Source organism: Pelobates fuscus, chromosome 8 (genome assembly GCF_036172605.1).
Source record: "Pelobates fuscus isolate aPelFus1 chromosome 8, aPelFus1.pri, whole genome shotgun sequence".
NCBI lineage: Eukaryota > Metazoa > Chordata > Amphibia > Anura > Pelobatidae > Pelobates > Pelobates fuscus.
Window position 1 is genome coordinate 142,289,488 of NC_086324.1, and position 20,925 is coordinate 142,310,412.

Genomic DNA, 20,925 nt, shown 5'->3' on the forward strand with positions numbered 1-20,925 from the left:
CGGCTGCATTTTCTTTTTAAAGGGGCCCGGTCGCGCTATTACAGTGCTGACCGTGCCCCTGAAGATAGTAGGGCCCATTGGGTGGCCCTAAATGCTTGGGCCACCTGATGGGCCCCATCAGTGTGTGGGCCCCGGTGCAGATGCACCGGCGGCAGTTAAGCTGATACACGTGGGGCCCGGGCGGCAAGGCCCCCCAGGCCCGTGACAATTGTCACGGTTGTCATGCTCTGATGGCGGCAGAGTGTGTGTGTGATGCAAAGTGTGTTTGTTTATGTGATGCAGAGCCTTGGTGGGGGTGGGCATTTTTATTATTATTTTTTGTAATTGTTTTAATATTTTTTTTGTTATATTAGTAATATATATATTTTATTTTATTACTATTGTTTTAATATTATTTTATTTTATTATTATTTTAAAAAAATGTGGTCCCCCCTCCATGCTTGTTAGCTGGACAGGGAGAGGGCCTCTCACTCCCTGGTGGTCCAGTGGATGGGCTGTGTAGGAGGTGGGCTGGCAGGAAGCGTTTACTTACCTTTCCTGCAGCTCCTGTCAGCTCCCTTCTCTCACCTCCGGTCCGTGCAGCTCCCTTCTCCTCCAGTGTAAGTCTCGCGGCCGCGTGACAATGCTCTGACCCCACGGCTCTCGCGAGACTTGCAGGGGAGCTGACCGGAGAAGAGAGAAGGGAGCTGACAGGAGCTGCAGGAAAGGTAAGTTACAGCTCGCTGCCAGCCCCCAACAGGACCGCCGGGCTTGTACTGGCCCCAAATATTTTTGTTTAATGTGATCATATCCCCTGTGAGGCACCGTTTTACCAAACTAAAGAGATTTACATTTTTTAACCTTTCTTTAACTAAAATGCTCCATATTCCTTTTATCAATTTCGCTAGTCTTTGCACTTTTTTAGTGCCATGATATACTTCTTTAGAACAGGTGCCCAAAATTGCACAGCATTTTCAAGGTGTGGTCTTAACAGCAATTTATAAAGAGGCAAAATTATATTTTAATCCCAAAAATGTATGCACCTATTTATACATGACAAAATCTTACTGGCCTTGGCAACTGCAGATTGTCATTGCATATTGCTACCTAATTTGCTGTCTATAACAATTCCCAAATCCTTGTCGTGTGTGGTTATCCCTAATTCACTACCATCTAGGGTGTAAATTGCTTGTGCATTTTTGACCCCGAAGTGCATAACTTTGCATTTCTCTACATTAAATTTCATCTGCCATTTTAGTGCCCAGTCCTCCAATCTATCTAAATCTCTCTGCAGCTAAGCAATATCATGCACACATTTTATTACTTTACAAAGTTTTGTGTCATCTGCAAACATTGATACATAGCTTTCAATGCCTATTTTAAGATCATTTATAAATATGTTAAATAGAAGCGGTCCCAAAACAGAACCCTGAGGGACACCACTTACCACTTTTGTCCAGACTGAAAATTTACCATTAATGACAACTCATTGTACTCTATCCTTAAGCCAATGTTCTACCCAAGAACAAGAATATTCATCTAGACCAATTTCTTTTAGTGTGAACACTAACCTATTGTGAGGAACCATATCAAATGCCTTGGCAAAATCCAAGTAGATCACATGCACTGCAACACCATGATCTATACTTCTATTTACTTCTTCGTAGAATGCAATTAGGTTAGTTTGACATGACCTATGTTTCATAAAACCATGCTGATTATTGCTAATAACAAAGTTATGTATGTGCCAGTGTGTATATGTTGTAAGGTGTGTGCATGTGTCCGTATGTTTATATCAGTGTGTTAATGTGTACAGGGAGTGCAGAATTATTAGGCAAATGAGTATTTTGACCACATCATCCTCTTTTTGCATGTTGTCTTACTCCAAGCTGTATAGGCTCGAAAGCCTACTACCAATTAAGCATATTAGGTGATGTGCATCTCTGTAATGAGAAGGGGTGTGGTCTAATGACATCAACACCCTATATCAGGTGTGCATAATTATTAGGCAACTTCCTTTCCTTTGGCAAAATGGGTCAAAAGAAGGAAGTCAAAAATAGTGAGATATCTTGCAGAGGGATGCAGCACTCTTAAAATTGCAAAGCTTCTGAAGCGTGATCATCGAACAATCAAGCGTTTCATTCAAAATAGTCAACAGGGTCGCAAGAAGCGTGTGGAAAAACCAAGGCGCAAAATAACTGCCCATGAACTGAGAAAAGTCAAGCGTGCAGCTGCCAAGATGCCCCTTGCCACCAGTTTGGCCATATTTCAGAGCTGCAACATCACTGGAGTGCCTAAAAGCACAAGGTGTGAAATACTCAGAGACATGGCCAAGGTAAGAAAGGCTGAAAGACGACCACCACTGAACAAGACACACAAGCTGAAACGTCAAGACTGGGCCAAGAAATATCTCAAGACTGATTTTTCTAAGGTTTTATGGACTGATGAAATGAGAGTGTGTCTTGATGGGCCAGATGGATGGGCCCGGGGCTGGATTGGTAAAGGGCAGAGAGCTCCAGTCCGACTCAGACACCAGCAAGGTGGAGGTGGAGTACTGGTTTGGGCTGGTATCATCAAAGATGAGCTTGTGGGGCCTTTTCGGGTTGAGGATGGAGTCAAGCTCAACTCCCAGTCCTACTGCCAGTTTCTGGAAGACACCTTCTTCAAACAGTGGTACAGGAAGAAGTCTGCATCCTTCAAGAAAAACATGATTTTCATGCAGGACAATGCTCCATCACACGCGTCCAAGTACTCCACAGCGTGGCTGGCAAGAAAGGGTATAAAAGAAGAAAATCTAATGACATGGCCTCCTTGTTCACCTGATCTGAACCCCATTGAGAACCTGTGGTCCATCATCAAATGTGAGATTTACAAGGAGGGAAAACAGTACACCTCTCTGAACAGTGTCTGGGAGGCTGTGGTTGCTTCTGCACGCAATGTTGATGGTGAACAGATCAAAACACTGACAGAATCCATGGATGGCAGGCTTTTGAGTGTCCTTGCAAATATTGGTCACCGATTTGTTTTTGTTTTGTTTTTGAATGTCAGAAATGTATATTTGTGAATGTTGAGATGTTATATTGGTTTCACTGGTAAAAATAAATAATTGAAATGGGTATATATTTGTTTTTTGTTAAGTTGCCTAATAATTATGCACAGTAATAGTCACCTGCACACACAGATATCCCCCTAAAATAGCTAAAACTAAAAAAAAACTAAAAACTACTTCCAAAAATATTCAGCTTTGATATTAATGAGTTTTTGGGGTTCATTGAGAACGTGGTTGTTGTTCAAAAATAAAATTAATCATCAAAAATACAACTTGCCTAATAATTCTGCACTCCCTGTAACACCAGCACAACATGCAAACACACCTCTAAATTCAAACTCCACAATGCTATACAAATACACACCTTCACTCAAACACCAATACAACACAAATGTATATCCACTGTAATGAAATGCTAAAATTATGTACAAAAACCAACTCTACATATAAAAGCACACCTGCATTTAAAAGCCAGAAATACACACAAACACACCTACGCATTCCAATGGTAACAGTGCATTCAAATACATCCTTACAGGGCCGGACTGGGAAAAAATTCGGCCCGGGCATTTTTTTACCACAGCGGCCCACTAAGAAGGGGGCGGGGCAGAGAGGGTGTGTTTTGTCATCACCAATGACAAACACGCCCCCTCTCAAAGTGAGCATGTTGGTTCAATGCTCTTCCAGGGCAGACCATGCGCAGAGCTCTGCTGAAGAGCTCTAGCATGAGAAAAAAGCCCTGCATTTGTTCTGCACAGCGCAAGCAAATTTAATAACATGCTTGCACTGTGTTTCCTTGCAACTTGTCTCTGGTGTCTCTATAAATGGATACCAGGAGACAAAAATGCCAGGAATGTAGCCCATGGATCAGCGCAGCTAAGAGGAATAGGCCTTGACAGAGCCAGGAGGTAGGCATAGCAGCCACAGGAAGTTAATGACAGCTAGCATGCTGGGTAGGGCGGAGCCATAAGTGGAATATTTACACCAGCCGTTATATGAAGTGGCCATTTTAACTGAACCTAAGCTTACCTGTCAGTTGTCCCTCCCACCCTCCCTGTAGCGGCGGGGAATGGCCTGGTTAAATCGGAGGGTAGATGGAGGAGAAAGTGGGCATCCTGAGGTTTAGTGTGGATTGGGCAGTGTTGCACGTGGTTGGTAGGTTCGAGCCAGTCGGTGGCTCCGAACCTGGGGGTGTGGTGGTGTCTTGGTACACCCTACACTGTAACTGATGGGTAGCGGTGTCTTGGTACACCCCTACAATGGATATGGTGGGTAGCGGTGTCTTGGTACACCCCTACAATCGATATGGTGGGTAGCGGTGTCTCGGTACACCCCTACAATTTAACCTGGTGAAAATGTGGTCATATTGGACGGCCAGTTTCTGTATTAACATGTTTTTTAGATTGTTATCTATTGTTATTATTGTGGGGTCATTGCTAGGGGTATGTTATGTATATGGGGGGATGTTAACTTTAATAAGATTTGTTGGCAATGACCCCATTTGTTATTCCTTAATTATTTTATTAATAATTTAATAAAGCTGTGGACTAATTATTTCCAACAGTATAACCTGTGTCCGTGTTTTAATGGGGGTTTGGGTAAGGTTAGCGCATATGCCGGCAAATCCGACTGTGCACCTCTCAAGAGTATTGTGCATGTGTTTGGAGCCTGCTTGTGGTATTGTGTGTGTGCAGAGTGAGCTGATTGTGGTGTGGTATTGTGTTATAAGGTCGGTTTTAGGCATGTTGTGTTTGTGGTGTAATGTAATGCATATGTGGCTAGGGGCTGTAGAGAATGTGTATAGGGGATGTAGCAAGAGTGTGCATGCAGGCTACAGTGTGTGTGTGTGTGTATAAGTGATGTAGTGTTTGTAGAGAGTATGTTTAGGAGTGTAGTATGTGTTTGCTTACAAGGAATCGTGTGTGTGTGTGTGTGTGTGTGTGTGTGTGTGTGTGTGTATATATATATAAATATGTTTGGAAGTATTGTGTATGTGTGTGGTGCGGTGTGTCGGGGGGGGGTCTGTGTGTATGTGAGGGGTGCAGTATGTGTGTGTGAGGTGTGATGTGTGTGAGGGTGCTGTGTGTTTGGGTGCTGTGTGTGATTGATTTGTGTGAGGGTGCTGTGTGATGTGTGTGTGGGTGCTGTGTGTGTGGGTGCTGTGGATGATGTGTGTGTGAGAGTGCTGTGTGTGACGTGTGTGAGAGAGTGCTGTGTGTGATGTGTGTGTGAGAGTGCTGAGGATGATGTGTGTGAGTGCTGAGTGTGATGTGTGAGTGCTGGGTGTGATGTGTGTGAGAGTGCTGAGTGTGGTGTGTGAGAGTGCAGATGTGAGAGTGCTGTGGATGATGTGTGTGAGAGTGAGTGTGATGTGTGTGAGAGTGCTGAGTGTGAGAGTGCTGTGGATGATGTGTGTGAGTGCTGAGTGTGATGTGTGTGAGAGTGCTGGGAATGATGTGTGTGAGAGTGCTGAGTGTGAGAGTGCTGTGGGTGATGTGTGTGAGTGCAGATGTGAGAGTGCTGTGGATGATGTATGTGAGAGTGTTGTGGATGATGTGTGTGAGAGTGCTGAGTGTGAGAGTGCTGTGTGTGAGTGTGATGTGTGTGAGAGTGCGCTCTATATACATGTTAGAAGGGATTGTGTGTGTGTGGGGGGTAAATAAAAACAAACAAAAAAATAAGTAAGCATTATGTCCCCCCCTCCCTTCTTACCTTTTAGCCTGGGGGGGGGGGACCGGCATGCAGATGAGTGGGAGGGGGGGACCGGCATGGTGCACCTTTCCTGGTGGTCCAGCGGTGAGTTAACTCTAGCCTGCGGGCTAGAGTTCACTCTCGAGAGATCCGGTTGTTGCCATGGCAACGCTCCGGATCTCGCGAGAGGAACCCGGCGGAGCTGCAAGATAGAGCTCCGCCGGGTTCCTCTGCTGGCAGGCTGGCTCCCTCCTTCTCTCTCCCCGCCGGCGGCCGCCTTTGATAGCATGTGGGCCGGTGAGGGAGATCTTTGATCTCCCCACCGGCCCTCCATGGAATACAGCGGGGCCGGCTCTAGGATAGTGCCGGCCCTGCAAAGACCGGCAGGGGAGATCCTGGGACCTTCCCCTGCCGGCCTCGGCCCACGGCCACCGCGGCCCACCGGGCATTTGCCCGGTGTGCCCGATGGCCAGTCCGGGCCTGCATCCCTACATGCACACACACACACACCCTATGCAAAAACATGCTTACATTCAAAAGCACAAACACATCTCACAAATACAACCCTGCAACGATGGACAAATGGTAGATCCTAAGCTGGCATAGCATTGTAGGAGTTGTACAACAGATGGGATCTACCTTTTCACCACTCTTGCACTAGAGAGGGGCCAACTATTTTTTTCTTGCACCAGGCCCTCTTTACATTAGTTCCGCCCCTGGAAGGGCCACAAAACTATCCAAGCTGTTTGGCTTTTTAGGCCTCAAAACTACTTTAACCCCTTAAGGACCAAACTTCTGGAATAAAAGGGAATCATGACATGTCACACATGTCATGTGTCCTTAAGGGGTTAAATGTATAACAATTCATACAGACTAACTTAAGCAGTATAGAATCACATACATAACATTTTAGTAGCAGGGTTTTCTTGTGATGGGCTTGCTAAAGTACAACTCCATCAACAAGTTCATTTGCAAAGGTTCCAACAAAAAAACGACATAATAGACTCAAAAGCAGGTGTTTTACATTGCAAGTGCTTTTGTCATATTGCATTCACAGCTCTTTGTGCCAAAATTTAAGAATTTAAAGAGGTTTACTTAAAATTCTCAAACCAAGCTGTTAGCATTCTTCCGGAATAAAGCGTACTTTGACTAACATTTTTAAAACTTATATCGAAATGTGCAATGCCACAGGTGGCCTGCAGAGTTATAATGCTGGATGACAGAAGGCATTATACCGAAGCCCATTACAGACTCAACTTGAGATTGGAATGAACAACTTCAAAATCTCTGCCTGCATTCAATGTTTTGCTTTGCACTTGAAAAAATCATCTAAACTGTTGCCTTGACTCATTCTTACAAAGAGTAGCAGCTCAGTACTGTAAGATCGTGTGATTCTATAAATATAAAGTTATCTAGAATTTGAACTTAACGAGACCAGCATCCAGCACCTGGAACTTTGAGATTCAACGATTAGGCTTGTTACAGTATCACAATCCCACACTGGTCCAACATGTGCGTGTAGAAGCAATACTCCCACATCCTTGCTTTGGTTCATAGCAGTTAACAAAGATTAATGCATTAAAAGGGCCATTCGAGTTGCTCCAAGTACCATGACCAGCAGTGTTTTGAAGTGGTAATGGTGTTCGGAGTCTGTATGCGTAGCGTTTCAGTTTGAATCTCTGTATAAATAGACAGAGAATATAATACCAAAAGGGGACTGAGATACAATATAGTCTGCGGAGGGTGTCAGCTGCCTTTCAGACTCGGAAGAACCAAATAGAGAAAATAAATACATTTTATGTTGAAAAATTGTTAAAAATGACCTAATGTGAGAAAACAGTTATAAGATGAGTAAATAGATTGTTAAGTCTAATGGTCATCAACTCATGTGGTAACATGATTCATTGCTAAAACCATAAAAAAAAATAAAAAATCCGAAACATATCAAAATACCTATTAACAATAGTGTGTAGATTAAAGGTACAAGATAAATAGATGGCTTTGGGCTAATGGTCACCAGCTCATGTGGTTATACGGTACATTACTATAACTATCAGAAAATGTTTATCTATATCAAACTACCTGTTGGGGGATCATAGTGTAAGATTACTCCAAAGTTAAGGAGCACTATAGTGCCAGGAAGCAAACTTGTTTTCCTGGCACTATGTAGTCCTTAGGTCCCCCCCCCCCCCCCCACCCGCTGGGCTGAAGGGGTTAAAAGCCCGGCGCTGGGGAACTCTCCTCCTCCTGCCGGCATCAGCTCCAAATGTGCATGCATGGCAAGAGCCGCGCGCGCATTCAAACCGCCAATCGGAAAGCAATACTCAATGCTTTCCTATGGACGTCAACGCCTTCTCATCGCGGAAGCGGCCTCTAGCGGCTGTCAGTGAGACAGCCAATAGAGGCTGGATTAACCCTCAGTGTTAACATAGCAGTTTCTTTGAAACAACCATGTTTTCAGCTGCAGGGTTAAAACTAGAGGGACCTGGCACCCAGACCACTTCATTGAACTGAAGTGGTCTGGGTGCCTATAGTGGTCCTTTAGTAAAACATATATCCACGCACACGTCTGTGCCGAGATATATATAAATAATAACCAAAGTTGGTATGGACATAACAGAGTAATAAATAATAGTGTATGATATACCAGGAAATAGAGAAGTAAAGGGGGGGGGGGGAGGGAGGAATTTGGTAGGGGGAGGGAGAATGGGTGAATGGTTGAATAAAAAAATTAGCATGGTAGCAAGTCCGTGTGCTGTCATCAGATCAAACAAGCTGTTAATGCTCTGTTTCATCTGATTACAACAGACGGACTTGCTACCATGCTAATTTTTTTATTCACCCATGCACTGAGCGATTATCCTCTTTTTCTTAGGGACCATGTGTTATTAGTTGATTGTGGGAATAGCAGTAGGTGCCGGGAGGGAAGTTGCAGTGAGATTAGTGTAGCATTTTATTGGAGTACAGACCTCACTTGACTTATTGTAGAATTTACTCCCCTGTCATCTTAGTCCTACCAAATCATTATTTAACATTTGGACTGCCAAGGCACATTATTTAGTATGGGGAATAAGTTCAGGTGCCCACGAAGGCACAGGGGATTTCTTTAATTTAGTCAGATAGTTACTTAGTTTCATATATATGGTTCTGAATAAATTCCTTAGAGATTACCTTTGTTCCGAGTAACTGTTTGGTTCACCCCCCCCTTCCCCCCCCATTTCTCTATTCCCTGGTATAGTATAACGATTATTTATTTATTATAGTATACTAACGTTGGCTATCTATATCTATATCTATATCTTGGCACAGACGTGTGCGTGGATATATATTTTTCTAACTTTGGAGTAATCTTACACTGTGATCCCCAAACAGGTAGTTTGCTATATATCAACTTTTTCTGATAGTTATAGCAATGTACCATATAACCACACGAGCTGGTGACCATTAGCCTAAACCATCTATTTATCTTATACCGGTTTTCTACACGCTATTGTTAACAGGTATTTCAATATGTATTGCTTTTTTTTTTTATGGTTATAGCAATGAATCGTGTTACCACAAGAGTTGGTGACCATTAGACTTAACTATCTATTTACAAACAAATATAGGTAGTGCTGGCACTCTGTCACGCAGTGGTGCAGGTATTAGAGGTTCATCCCCAATCAAACCTCATAAAATATACAAAAAACGTAAATCTTAATACCGCACTTGCATGCATATATTATGCATATATCAAGAACAAAATGTGAAAAATCAATATATAGGTATGCAAGGAAAAAAAACATTTATTGTACACCTGTTGTGTGTAGTTGATGGAATAGAACAAGACCAGTGAAACGCGTGGTCGTTCCTCTCCACGGAAATCTTTAGTAAAAGGCCAAAGATTTTACTCTGGTTTCTCTTAAGACATATTCATGCTCTAAATTATATTTTAGTTGCATAAATTGTTATAATTTCTCAGAACAGCCCCGCCTTTGGTCACACCCCCATTCACACTACAAAAATTTTAAGTTTCTACCTTTGTCAACTAATAGGTATGTATCTAGCTTTATAATACTATGCTGTATGTACTCTAGGTAAGTACATGATTTGACTAGCCCAGCCACTCTAAGGACTGGTAGTACGTCCTGTATTGTATTCTCTATTTTGACCCACGTTCTGTGTGGCAGGTTACAGTATCCCTGAGCTATCAGTGTGACATATGACTGTATCTGGGAGAGTACACACCACACAATAAGGCAGGCTATTATATTCCATCACACACTGTTAGCTATGTAGTTTTCAATTATACGGTCAATAAAAGTAAAATGCTGCCTATTGAAAGGGATTCTCGTTTTAACTGCATTTTGTAAACTTTTTGACATTCTCTCTTTAGGAATTAAAATCAATCCAAAGACCTCTTTAAATCATCGTTGACAATTTTTGTTGCAAGTGCATTCTAAAACTACCTGTGATAGATACGAAATTCTAGAAAAAGTACCCAATACGATGAAAGTAAGAAAATGGGAGAAAATAAAAAAAATCTTTCAATATTATTAGCAGCACATGACTTGACAGCTCGCTGTGAAAACTGATTAACTGTGATGAGAATCTACATTATAACAGCACGAGGTGTACCTTGCCTTCACAGTGCTATGAATAACAAAATGGTATCCAGTTTATTTGTGCGGAGCTCCACAGGTGACAAGCTAAAAGTTTTGTTTGTTTGTTTTTAAATCAAGGGCACATCGTACTCTCTAGTGTGCACGATTTAGCAGATGGTTAACCAATTTGCGTGCACGGTACAGTAAACTCATGGGCACGATCTACTAAATCATGTGCAAATACTTTTTTTTTGCCTATACAGCTTACTTACGGCTTTCCCAGCGGGTGCACGCTACTTCTATATGCGCGCGCACGTGCTGAGATAGCCAAACTGGAAGACGTCATCAGAGAAGACCGCGTTGGATGCACCTGAAGTGCGTCATTGTGGTTGAAGCTGGAACGCACGCCCTACCCATATGGATCTAATTTCTCATCATTACAAGCCTATTTATACTGACTCCTCGCCAAAAATAGATATACATCCCTGAAGAAGTCCTGCCTTAAGAACGAAACGCGATGGATGACATTTTATTGGACTTTTATTCTACAGATTGTGAATTGTTTTTATTTTATTACTGCACCTATTTCCTTACCGGTCTTGGCTGATCCTGCTTGTTTTTCAAAACCTATATCCTGCTGGAGTGCCACTATTGGTGGAGATATGCCAATATTTTTTACATTCTTGCAAGTGCAATTTCTATGAATGTAATAGAGCATAGAAACATAGAATGTGACGGCAGATAAGAACCATTCAGCCCATCTAGTCTGCCCAATATTTCGAAATATTTTTAATTAGTCCCTGGCCTTATCTTATAGTTAGAATAGCCTTATGCATATTCCATGCGTGCTTAAACTCCCTCACTGTGTTAACCTCTACCACTTCAGCTGGAAGGCTATTCAATGCATCCACTACCCTCTCAGTAAAGTAACACTTCCTGATATTTTTAAACCTTTGCCCATTTAAAACTATGTCCTCTTGTTGTGGTAGTTTTTCTTCTTTTTTACTGTAGTTTTTTTTACTGTAAGAACAATAAGGATGTGGAATTTTCTGCCTGAAGAAGTGGTTTTATCAGAATCCGTACAGATGTTCTAACAGCAACTAGATGCATACTTGCAAAAACATAATATTCAAGGATATAATTTTTCAATGTAGGGTAATAACTGCTTGACCCAAGGATTAATCTGTCTGCCATTCTGGGGTCAAGAAGGAATTCTTTTCCCCCTAGTTTGTTGCGAAATTGGAAGTGCTTCAGACTAGGTTTTTTGCCTTCTTTTGGATCCACAGCAAAAAATCAAATGCGAGGAAGGCTGAACTTGATGGACGCAAGTCTCTTTTCAGCTATGTAACTAAGTAAGTGCTATGACAACCTGATAAAATCACAGCTATTGGAGAGGCCTCATAAGACGCAGCACACAATCTGCCTTTTACAGACAGACTCGTGTGGAGGAAATATAGTATTCGTGACTCCGGCAGGTACAAAGTGAAGAATGTAATAATTATTTTAAGGGGCCCGGTCATTCATTTATTTTTTTTGTATTTTCCTTTTCTTATGTCCCTGTATTTTCATGAGTATACTGCCTCCCTTGCCACTTGACTTTATTTATAGGTATGATCTTTGCTTGCTTGTGCCAGATTTTGATACCTGGTAGCAGCCATTTTGCTCTCCTTCCGCCGTTATGTCTGCAGTTTCTGTTCTGTGAGATTAATTTTACCGATGGATTGTGGGTAGATTTGATTGGTAACTAAAACAGAACCTTGCTTTAAGTTCCACCCATTGTCAAGTTTTGTCAATCTAACTGCTATATATGAAGAAAAGTAGTCTCTACTTCATTTTATGTATTTAATGAAAAGTAAAACACTTCGGAAAACAACAAACATACAAAAAGATTTAAATGCAGGGAGCTATATAGAAGCAAGTAAGCTAAAGAAAAATGTTTTTGTGTGTGTGACAGAGCCACTTTAATAACAATACTGCAACTTAATCTAATAATACTGTATTGCGGAGTTATCTGATTTTTTCTCATTCACTTTGTATCTGCCCATCCTATATTTTTAAGCTGTTGTGTAAAGACAGTGAATGAGATCGGAGTTGTGTTGGGCACACCAGAACATACCTGCATCTCATAAAGAGAGATATTTTAATGTTCTGTTACATAAATTATTTTTTATTTTTTTTGCAAGTTCACATTGGACAAAAAGTAAAGCTAAAGCAGAACAAACCAGTTGTCACTTAATGTGTCTTGCAGAGAAAAGGCTGTCATTTACTAAAAAAAAGTTAATTTAGCCTTCCTGGAATGAATGCATCTGGCAGCGCACAGGACTTTCAAGACAATCCTGCCCCCTACCATCTTATTTTAATTGGAATACTTTAGTATGTCAAACCACTGTTGCGCAGCATCATATCCAGCTATAATAACTGTAGAGAACGCTGTGTGGGTCCATACAGAATTGCACATTTTCGTAGAGATGCATGTGGTCCATAATAACAGATATGAAGAACTGAGTTTTTCATGAATGAGAAGTACCTAGAGGATCAATACATATCCACGCACACTTTTCTGATAAGGACACGTGTATTTCCTAGTTTGTCGTTCTGTTCCAGCATAAGAGAGAGGCAACAAGGTTGTGCTATAGTACAAGTCGTTTTAAAACTTCCTTCTAATTCCATCAAAATAATGTTTTAGAAGTAGAACAAGTATTTTTATTTCAGCTTGTTTTAATTTTTTTCTTCAATTGCATCATTCTCAGGGGAATATGACCGGTTCGGAGTATGTGCCTGCTTGAGTGTCTGAATGGCAACGTGTGACTATTACTGTGAATGAAGGAGCATATTTGTGTTGAGTGTTCGTGTATGTATGGGACTGATGAGTGTGTGTGGAGTGCTATTGTAGCATAGGTCTTCCTACAAGTCGTATTGCCCCGCTACAGTCTGTAATGAATGCTGCAGCTAGACTGACTTTCCTTTCCTGTCGCTCCTCTCACACCCCTCCCCTTTGTCAGTCCTTACATTGGCTTCCTGTATCCTATAGGAGTCAATTTAAGGTACTAATCCACACCTATAAAGCACTGACCAATTCTAGCCCCTCCTATATCTCTTCACAGATCCATAGGTATGCCCCTTCTCGGTCTCTCCGCTCTGCCTGTGACCTTCTCCTGTCTGCTGCTCGCATGCGTACGGCCAACTCACGCTTTCAGGACTTCTCGCAGGTGGCTCCTTTCTTGCAAGACTTCTCTCAGGTGGCTCCTCTACTTTGGAATAACCTGCCTACAACCATCAAGCTCTCCCCAATCATTTAAAAAGTGCCTCAAAACCCATCTCTTTAGGAAAGCTTATGGCCTCTCAGAGTAACCTCTACCTCACATACCTGTCCCTTGTTCTCTCCTAAAGGGCAGCACTCTATTCTCTCCTCCAGCTCTGCTTCACTCCACCTTGTTTGATTGCTACCTCCTGTCCTTTTTTTTTTTTTTTACACCCCACTTCCTATAGACTGTAAACTTGTTTGAGCAGGGCCCTCTTCATATTGTAAGTTTTTGTAATGGTCTCATTTATTGTTAATTCCTTTGATAATATTTAAAGCGCTACGAAATATGCTGGCGCTACATAAATACCAGTAATAATAATAGTTTATTTCAACACAGGCATCTTATCCCTCAATCTATTGTCACCTCTGACATGGAGTTCTTATTCTGGTGTGTTTTTTTTATCCCTTCCTCGAAGATGGCAAGTTCGTTTGATCAGAGCCTTCTTCACCTTTCATCTCTGTCATTATTTTGTATGTCAATTACTTGTCAGATATCTTATGTTCTATAATTGCAAAACACTAAAGAATATGTTGCCTCTCTATAAATGATAAAAATGATGGGTCACCAGCCAGTGATCATTGTACCAAAAAGTGGACAAAGCTTTCACTGGAAATATACACAAAAGTCCAGACACAAACCAATGGTTTCTTCAAGAGGCAGTCTTTATTAAGGAACAAAATATAGTGACGACGTTTCAGCTCTTACCCAAGCCTTTGCCAAGTCTAATGCATTAAGTATCCCTATCCCCTTATATATAACACCACCAATAACAATCAAAAATCCATAATTAGACTCAACCAGTTGGGAGTGGAGGCAGGGCATTGTGTCCAAACATTACAGAGAGCGGTGTTAGGATAGTTAGGTAACTACTTGCTGAACTGCTTATATTGCATATAATTATAATTATCTTCTATTTACATACACTGTTGGGGAAAGAGGCAAGCCTATTTTTGGGTGGGAAGGGAGAGGTAATAAGGGTAAACGTAAGGCCCATCAACATATAACATGTTTTACTGGTGTATAGAGAAGTAATGGAAAAAAAAAAATCTGATTTACATTTATCTGTGACATTTGGCACACCAGATTCTCTGCCACCTCACCTCTCCTCTCGCTTAGAATCACAGGCAACAAGCCACTTTATTTGGAATGTCAAGTTTAAGCACCAACTCATACTTTTGTCTTAAATTCTATAAGTGAAAGGCTGGTGAGAACAGCAGTATCGCCGATAGAAGAATCTCCCATTTACAGCAACTGACTGGTGACTTCCCATGTGACATCAAGGGAAATATGCCTGAAATTCCTAACGCAGAAATGTTAAATTGATTTATGCTGGGTAGGCTCAAACTGCATGTTTCTGCTCTCAGATTTGACATTTCTCCAGCACAAAAGTCAGAAAGAAAAACCCAAATTTTCTGTACAAAGTAGTAGAAAGTCTGGGCTGTGACAGATGATATTAAATAGAAACTGTAACATTTAGCTAGGCATAAGCGTAAATAGATAGAGATTTTATATTAAAGTAGTATTTTCTATAGCCATTACCAGTTGAAAATACATGACACTGGTGGCAAGGGGGAAAACCTATTTAGTGACCCCTTTCTAAATCCCCACCCTCTTGCTCATCCCCAAACACCACCAAAAAAAAAAACCAAAAAAAAAAACGTACTCTTAAAACACGCAATTTAAAATAATCTTGATATCTCAATGCCATTGCATGAACTTCTATTGAGAAAGCACAACACTGTGAAATTTAAATATACACGCTATGGTTTTTATTAAGTTTTCTAAACTGGATATATGTCAGTATCGCAGTGGTTGCTGCACAGAAATAGTATTTACGTTTAATTATATTACTATAAAAAGTTTAATTTGCTACACAGAATTTCGTGCCATTGTTTACCTTAATTGTTATTTTGTAAAACACACACAAACAAAGAAAAACAAATACAAAGAGAATTTGAACATACCAAATCAGTGTAAAATAATCCAGTAGAAAAACCAAAGTTTTGTGACTTGTCTGGGTGGTTGACGTGCTGTGCTCTGCTGGTAACCATAAATCCATCCAAAACCTATAGTGGGAAAATTAAGTGAATTTAAAAAAAGCACTTTGTTTGCAAGGAACACATATGTGTTTATACAGAAAATGTCAAATTAACCCCCTATACAATCTTAACAGCGTATTATGCAATACATACGGCAACACGTATAGATGTAGATGTAAAATTCTAAAAATATATTTAATATAAATATAAAACCTTAAATTATTGAACCTGCAATGCAAGTTAGAGTAGGGGCAATGTTTAGTGATGGCAAAGTGTATCGGTTGGTGATGGAGGCATTTAGGAGGTGTCTTTAGACAAAGGGCAGCACTAGCATTATAACAGGGGTAGGCAACCTCTGGCACTCAAGATGTCGCCCTTTCTGTACTCCTGTAGCAAAGTATGAGAGGCATTTGCTACCATAGTCCTGGCCGAAAAGAGTTCCACGCGGTCCGGTTAAATCCTCAGTTATCTGGAGCTCCCTGATGGTTTAAGGGAGCAATTGTTCCCTTCCATGAACATAATCTTCCCTCCAAAAAAAGCCCTCTCCTGCGTTGCTGGGAAAGGAAGGAAAATGGAGGTCCAACGTGACTGGGAAATCTTGAGTAGCCGAGCCGGAGTTCCATGGTGGCATCAGGCTGATCCCACTTATAGCGTCTGGACACTTCGGGTCTCAGTGAGGGGAGAAAAGGGTAGGCAACTGGACAGGGAGGTAAGAGCTCAGTGGATCACAGTCTTTTATGAGTGAGTTCTTCACAGGTGCCTTGATGGGGAGCCAAAGAAATCTAACTTTAACTGCTCTTCCCTGTAATTAAGCATTATTATTATTATTATTATTATTATTGCCATTTATATAGCGCCAACAGATTCCGTAGCGCTTTACAATATTTTGAGAGGGGGGGATGTAACAATAAATAAGACAATTACAAGAAAACTTACAGGAATAATAGGTTGAAGAGGACCCTGCTCAAATGAGCTTACAGTCTATAGGAGGTGGGGTATTAGAAACATTAGGATAGGAAATATCAAGTAGGAGTGAAGCAGAGCTGGAGGAGAGAGCAAAGCACTATCCCATAGGGACAGGTATGTAAGGGAGAGATTACTCTGGGAGGCCATACGCTTTCCTGAAGAGATGGGATTTAAGGCCCTTCTTAAATGATTGAAGACTAGGGGAGAGTCTGATGGCAGTAGGCAAGTTATTCCATAGGAGAGGAGCCGCCCGTGAGAAGTCCTGCAAGCGTGAGTTGGCCGTACGGGTGCGAGCAGCGGTCAGGAGGTGGTCGCGGGCAGAGCGGAGGGTCCGAGGAGGGGCATACCTCTGGATCAGTGAAGAGATATAAGAGGGGCTGGAATTGTTCAGTGCTTTAAATGTATGGGTTAGCACTTTGAATTGACTCCTATAGGATACAGGGAGCCAATGTAAGGACTGGCAGAGGGGCGAGGTGTGAGAGGACCGACTGGATAGGAAAATCAGTCTAGCTGCAGCATTCATTACAGACTGTAGCGGGGCAGTACGGCTTTTGGGGAGACCAATCTGGAGAGGGTTACAGTAATCCATGCGGGAAATTACTAGAGCATGGACAAGCTCCTTGGTAGCATCTTGCGTAAGAAAGGGGCGGATGCGGGCTATGTTTTTGAGTTGGAACCTACAGGACTTGGCAACAAACTGGATGTGAGACTCAAAGGTGAGACCAGAGTCAAGTATGATGCCAAGACAGCGCGCTTGTAGGGATGGACTTATGTGGATATCACTGACTTGAAGGGAGAGTGAGAGAGGAGGATCAGTATTAGGAGGAGGAAAGACAAGGAGTTCAGTTTTAGAGAGGTTAAGTTTGAGAAAGCGTGACGACATCCAGTCAGAGAAGCATTGAGGTAATACATGTAGGAGAATTAAATAAGGGACATGTGACGGAAAGAAAAATGTACCCTTTCATAGATTTTTCAGAAAAAAAAAAAAAAGTTGTTAGCAATTCTGCAAACACAATTTTCTATACTGGCGATTTTAGCTAAATGTATTTCTTGCAGATACACTTTAAATTACAGGTTTTGACTCTTTCGGGCTATTACAGAAAGATCATATTAAATCAAAATGAGTCATTCACCACAAAGCAAAGTCAAATTCTTCATTCGATCAATAGGTTTTGATGAAGTACATTTGGTACAAAACGTCTAGAGCATGCCGATACAGCTGGGTGAATTCACGGGTTGCACATTCATAAGGAATTTGGTCTAACTGTGTACAAGCATATTCTTTAACCCCCTACAGGGATGTTTTTAAATTAATTCTGCTTTGCAATGAATGCCACATTTTATTTGATTTGATTATATCCAAAACAAGTGATGGCCAATCCCAGAGGTAGGCAACATTTTAGCAGCACTGTTCCAAAACAATTACGTGAAGTTCCTAGGTGTACTGGTCCTATTTTTTAATTTTTTTTTATTAAAGTGTGTGCATGTTGCCATATTCTCTTTGTGCTATACATGTTTGCTGCGGCTGGATTGTAGGGTTGTATTTGTGCATATATCGGCTATGTTATCTTGTGTATGTGTGTGTCTTACAAACATACAAAATTAAGCCCTGCACTCAAACTCCCACTACTTCTGGATAGCAGCAATGATTATAGTACACATCAGCCCCAATACACAAAGAAAAAAGTTGCTTGCGCACCGTCCCAAATCCCTATGCACATTTAAATAACTGGAGGCACTCAAATGCACTTAAAGGAACACTATAGGGTCAGTAAAACAAAACTGTATTCCTTACCCTATAGTGCTAAAACACTATTAAGGTCACCTGCCCCCCTTAAATAAGGTAAAAACTTACCTTTTTTCCAGTGCCAAGGGGTCCTTGGCTGACCGCCACCATAGTGGCTGAGATAATCAGAATTCATTATCTTAACTAATCCCATAGGAAAGTATTGCTAATGCACATGTGCCAAAACACAACGCTACATCGATCATCATCTCCTCCTCAGAGCTGCAATAAATCAATGCATCTCTATTGGGAAAATTCAGCGCCTACATGCAGAGCATGAAGACACTGAACTTCAGTACTGCACGTTGTGCAGCACTGACCCAGGACGCACCTCTAGTGGCCGTCTGAGTGACTGCCACAGGAGGTGTCATTAGGCAGCAATGTAAACACATTTTTCTCTGAAAAGGCAGTATTTGCATTAAAATGAATGCAGGGACTACCTTTACTCAACAGTACTACATTAAGCTGTAGTTGTTCTGGTGACTATAGCGTCCTTTTAAATTGCTATTGGAGTGATACTAAAATAACCCAGTTATTTAAATGTGCACAGGGATTTGTGATAGTGTACAAGTAACTTTTTTCCTTTGGTTTTTATTGTATGTGCATGTTTTCCCTGTAACAAGGCTGAGCACGACATCTCTGTTCAGGAGGCTAAGTTCTGTCCACAATGGTGTTGGGACCCAGAAGAGTCTTTAGGGAATCTCCTGTTAGTTAAGTTCTGAGAAAACTACAATAAATGTGTTTACAATTCAGTCTGTGTAAGTATGAAACATATTCTACATATTTCTAAATTACATTTTATTTGCATAAATTATTAGTAAGTCACCTAAAATTTCTCAGAACAGTGCCACCTCTGGCCTCAACCCCAATCACACCCTAAAATGAAAGTGTCGCTCAATGTCCATTAGAAATGCTGTGAAGTATGCTACAGAATACACGAAAACAAATATTGCTCTGTATTTTGACCCCATTGTGACCGAGGCTTTTGTGACATTGTGAGCTTTCGAGTCCATTGTCTTTTTTGCCCCCTTTGCCATGCATTCCATAATTTCTCTTTAAAGGGACACTATAGTCACCTGAACAACTTTAGCTTAATGAAGCAGTTTTGGTGTATAGAACATGCCCCTGCAGCCTCACTTCTCAATCCTCTGCCATTTAGGAGTTAAATCCCTTTGTTTATGAAGCCTAGTCACACCTCCCTGCATGTGACTTGCACAGCCTTCCATAAACACTCCCTGTAAAGAGAGCCCTATTTAGGCTCTCTTTATTGCAAGTTCTGTTTAATTACGATTTTCTTATCCCCTGCTATGTTAATAGCTTGCTAGACCCTGCAAGAGCCTCCTGTATGTGATTAAAGTTCAATTTAGAGATTGAGATACAATTATTTAAGGTAAATTACATCTGTTTGAAAGTGAAACCGTTTTTTTTTTCATGCAGGCTCTGTCAATCATAGCCAGGGGAGGTGTGGCTAGGGCTGCATAAACAGAAACAAAGTGATTTAACTCCTAAATGACAGTGAATTGAGCAGTGAAATTGCAGGGGAATGATCTATACACTAAAACTGCTTTATTTAGCTAAAGTAATTTAGGTGACTATAGTGCTCCTTTAAGCTGCTCCGTCACTTTCTGGGGTCTTTAATCAATACAAGGGGGCGGGGACTTGGAAAAATGTGTAACTTAAAACTGGTTTCCCAAATAAAAGGGCATTCATTACCCTAGGAAATACAATAAAGAATGAGGTGAGCAGACACCTCTACACAATGCAGGGTAAGAGAAATAAAATAATCACAAAAGAACCCCTCCCCCCCCCCGAAAAAAAAAAAACCTCTTGTTTGCAACCACTTAGTATTTTCCACACACACACACACACACAATGGTGGTTCATTTTTGTGGGTAACTTCACAGAGCATGTATCCCACCAATGTAAACATCGCCTACTGTGGAGGCTACAGACATTGAAAAATTAAACCCAAAGAAACAGAATGCTAGGATTTACTTAAATGGGCAATGAAAACAATTATAAAGGCATAATATCATAGCTAATCTAGCAGTCACAATAACATTTTTGTTTGTGGGTGTGATCTTAATCTTTACATATTTTGCAAAGTCCATTAATGGTGACATTGCTGCTTGGGGAGCAGAGGCCTCGGTGTGCAGCGAGGTGAGCTAGATATACCTGATGCTGCCCCCTGCGTGTGCAGTCATCTTTGTTCTTCAGCACCTGTAACTTCACGCATCAAGAACTCCCGTCAGTGCTGCATTCTTATACATGCCCCCCCTCCCCCTTGCAAGACCCCTTATAGTCTGTGTCTCTGTCTGCCCATCAAAGTTTGGCATAGACACTTTAGGACATGCCGGCATATCAGTTAGTTAGTCCCTGTTATATGTTACTGTCCTGGGGGACCCAGACTTAATGTTATCCACTATGTACCATATACATACATATACACACACACACACACAACCCCACTGTCTTCAAGGAGGGGTCTCAGCTCAGGACACACTATGCTCCTCCTCCAGTACTCTTG

The 20,925-nt window shown here is 41.4% G+C and overlaps 1 protein-coding gene across 3 annotated transcripts in view; it reads right to left on the reverse strand.

Moving 5' to 3' along the window:
* The window catches only part of LDAF1 (lipid droplet assembly factor 1), a 61,396-nt gene that overhangs the window by 37,156 nt on the left and 3,315 nt on the right, over positions 1-20,925 (reverse strand). For all 3 annotated transcript variants that reach the window (XM_063428889.1, XM_063428888.1, XM_063428890.1), the window contains exon 2: positions 15,572-15,673. The gene's annotated coding sequence lies outside the window, so the exon portion shown is untranslated. The remainder of the gene's footprint in view (positions 1-15,571; positions 15,674-20,925) is intronic.